Source organism: Rhinolophus hipposideros (genome assembly GCF_964194185.1).
Source record: "Rhinolophus hipposideros genome assembly, chromosome: 25".
NCBI classification, from domain to species: domain Eukaryota; kingdom Metazoa; phylum Chordata; class Mammalia; order Chiroptera; family Rhinolophidae; genus Rhinolophus; species Rhinolophus hipposideros.
Window position 1 is genome coordinate 22,907,435 of NC_138071.1, and position 3,962 is coordinate 22,911,396.

Here is a 3,962-nt window from a genome sequence, read left to right on the forward strand (position 1 = left end):
GAACCTCTGGGGCAGAGCCTGCCCTAGAGCCAGGAGGGAAGAGGGGAGGGAACTTTGTTCCTGGCAGTGGGCGGGGTGGAGACCTAGACAGGTGAGGGGTGAGGCAGAGCAATCTCCTAGGAGCAAGGAGAGAAATCTGAAAGGTGGGTCCCACAAGCAAGGCGAGGAGTCAGTGGGATGCAGGAGAGCAGGAAGTAAAGTCCTGCAGCTGGGCAATGCGCCTGGTTCTCAGCCCTTACAAACTGGTTAGGTGAGCTTCCTGTGGCTCAGTCTGCTAATCTATAAAATGGGCATAATGCCTCTACTCACTGCTGGAAGCATCTGTAAAGCATGGTCCTAGGAGTTCAAGGACTGTTGATTCTCCTTCCATAGATGGGCTCAGAAGCCCCTGGGGCTGCTGCTCGAAGTTGTTGTCATCTCTGTTCTCAACCCTGCAGCTCCACCTCACAGAAGGGGTCCAGGCCACCACTCCTGAGAAGCCCACCAGTGACTCCTCTTCCCTTCCAGCTTCTTAGAGCCCCTGGTCAGAGGAGACCCCCCAGAGGGCCCTGCCTTTCCACAGAGGTTGAACAGCAGGAACTGAAGGGAGGTGGAGGAGGAAGCCATCTTGGTTCCACGTTTGGATTATGTTTGAATCTCTGTCCAGGAGTGAGACAGGGGGAGGGATGAGTACAGCCAAGACCACATTTTGTTGTTTCATGATATGATAATTTCTGTTTCTCCCCCTGATTGTTTTCAAGGAGGTCCATACATATGTCTGAACTGTAGTCATTTAATTGCCCTAAGAGGTAGGTGGGAAGAGGGGCGGGTTCTCGTTATTTTCTAAATAAGAAGACTGACCCTAGCCAGAAAGTGTGATTGAGTCCATGACGAGTGGCAAAACTGGAACTGGCTTTAGAGTTGAAACCTTAGCTCCAAACCACAGGCAGGACCCTGTTGCTTCTTGGGAACTTTCTGCCTATAAAGATGTGAGAGACTTGGGTGGAGTTGGGCTGGGGGCTCTCCCCCTTGGGGCTCTCCAGGAGCAGGGGAATGCCCCCTTCTTTTGCTATAAGAATGAGAGTTCTTTTTCTAGCTCTTGAAGGATGGACAAAATAACCTTTACAGAAGGACAAGAATTGAAAGGAAAATAAATAAGACCAGGGAGCGTAGGTGCCCACCCGAGACAAGAAGGAAGTGTGTTCTCACCCAGGGAGGGGGAGATGCAGGCTGCCGAGGTGCAGACCCCCTGGATGGGGGTCACCTTGGGGGACATTTTTCTGCTTTGCTGGGGGTTGGGGCAATGTGAGGTGGTAATAGCCTTTCAAGCCTTGGGACTTCCAGTCTAAGGAGATGGAGGGAGCGATAAGGTTGAGGTGGGGGTTGTAGATGAGCTGATAAGCGGGGGCAGGCACAGAAAAGGAGCACCCAGCCCATAAAACTAATCCTGGAGGGGGGCAGGGGAGGCGCTGGCCCGGTCAGAGCCGCACAAAGCAGGTGTGCAGGGGCTCTCACCAAGGGCAGCGTCCCTGGGCCACGGAGGAGGAAAACGGGGTGCAGTGTCTTCACCCTCTAGCTTGCCCTTCTCTGCCTGCATTGTCCCCTCAGTGGGAGGGCAGGTACAGCAGCCTGAGGGCACCAGGCTGTCCCACCTGTCCCAGGAGTAGACTGGCCATTTAGAAACTGCTTCCTCTTCTTTAAGGACTTCTCTCCTCTGGCTTTCCTCTGCCCTGTTTTGCATCGCCACCCTATTCATCCTTCTCTCCTCTCTCTTCTCAATGCTCCCTCAGCCTTTTGCAGTTAAGGACACCTGCAACTTCTCTCCCTCAGGCAGCAGCTTTGCCCCCTCCCCCCCATGGTGATGCCTGAAAGTCCAGCGTGACTCGGTCATGCCTCCCAGGTGCCCAGGACGAGCCAGTCAGAAGCATGGTACCAAAGCAGCCAGACCTCTTATTCTGATGTGAGGAGGAGAGGAGCACACATGACACCCAGGTATCAATTGGTAGGAAATACACCCTCACCCCACACACCCGCAGCCATATAGGGAAAGGGTTTGAATACTCTACTCGAAAATATTGATCACTGGATGGTGTAATTATTCGCCCTTTTTGTTTTTCATACTTTTAAAAATACTGTTGTAACAAGAAAAAACATTTTTTTGGTTTCCTGCCGGGATGTATCTTTTTCAAAACGGGACTAGGGCAGGTAGGTGGTGAGGAAATGGAAGTACCAGTGGTCAGTACAGCCCGGTTTCTTCCACTCCAGCCCCCCCACCCCCCGCCCCGAGACATTCCCACCCCCAGCTGCCCTCCCCACTTATACTCACAGAGCTGGAGATGGTTTCTCTTTTGGCCAGGAACCAAGAGGCTCCTCCCCCAAAATAACCATGAGCAGATTAGCGATGTTTTTCTACCCAAGCATCATTCCCGGGACCTGCAGGTCAGTGAGTTCAAGGTAGGGTGAGCAGGGTCATCTGCTTACTAGAATCTTTCCTCCCTCACGGTCAAGTGACCTCTTGTACCATTCCCACCTGGCTTGGATCACCAGGAAGTATAAGAGGTAGCAGCTGCTGTCTGTGAGCCAGCCTGCAGGAGAGCATATCTGGAGTGTGGGTAACAGCTGTGGGAAGGAATCTCCACGTGCACCCCCATTTCTGCAATCCCCTCTTTCAGAGAGGGTTCATGCTTCCGCACGCGTCCTTTGTCCTTGCACTGGGTGGGTTATTCAGGTGTGAAAGGCATGGACACCACGAGTGGTGTGAGCTGGTTGTGATAGTTGGGGTGTGTCTAAAATCTCTTCCCATACATCCTAGCACCCCTCCTGCATCTCACGGCCTATGTTTATTTCTGGTTTTCAGATCAGGTCTTCATCCTGTCTCCCCAGCCCTCCCCCACCTCACCCTTAACCACCATCTCTGCTCCGAGAAGCAAATGACCATTATCCACGGCCAGTTCCAGACAAGGGGGCTGTGCTCACCAGGTTCTGGGTAGGGCGGGCATGGGGCTACTGCGGCAGGTTGCCTGAGATCCGTTATTTAAGGTCCTCGCCTCTGCCACATGGGTTCTTCTCTGAAGGCTCCTTTCCACCAAGCACGTAGTTCAGTGAATGAGCCTCTTAACGATGTTCTCTCTATGTCTGAGTACAAGAGGATGTAAATAAAAGGAGATAAGAGGCTATTCCAGTCTATCCGTATAAGAGGACAAAGGCTAGGGCCAAGGACAGTCTATAGGAAGATGAAGAAGGACAGAGTGGCTTCGACTTGGGCCCAGGACACCCTGCTCTGTTTCTCTGTCCTGTCACCCTCTGTCTCTGTTTCTGTCGGTCACACACATACAGCATGGACCCTTTGCCCACCCTCCTCCTATGCCCCTCCCGATCCCTTGTTTTCAATGGACCTGAGTTTCATGCACAGCCCAGGACTTGACGATTCTCATTTCTGTATCTGGTCTGGGCCTCATCCTGTGCAAGCCACTTTTCTTCAAGAAAAGCTGCATGGAGGAGTGGGAAGATATGACATTTAGAATCAAAAGAGTTAATCAATAGTCGTGTTCTGCCCCTTATCATCTGTGTGATCTTGAGTGGGTGAATCATTTCTTTTGTGAACCTCATTTTCCTCATCTATATAATGGGTATGATAACACTATTACTTTGAGACCTAGTTGTTATGTAGATCTAAGGACGTAACGGATGTGTTGCTCTCCGCAGGATGACCCAGTATGGTCATCTAAGAAGGCTCTATTGTCCCCCGCTGGCTACTCTCAACTCTCTAGCCCAGCAATGGAACTCTCTAGTGAGCTAGAATGGTCAACCCATGGTTGTGATGTCATAGAGCTCATGACAGATGTCAGAGGTCCTATGGAAGGGAGGGGAAGAAAATGGTGGTGGGAAGGGAGCTGGGGCAGGGAAAGGGGAGGGTGGTAGTGGGGCACCTGCAGGGCACTCAGGAGTGGGATAGGCCATATGGACAGGAGATGCGCAGGCCC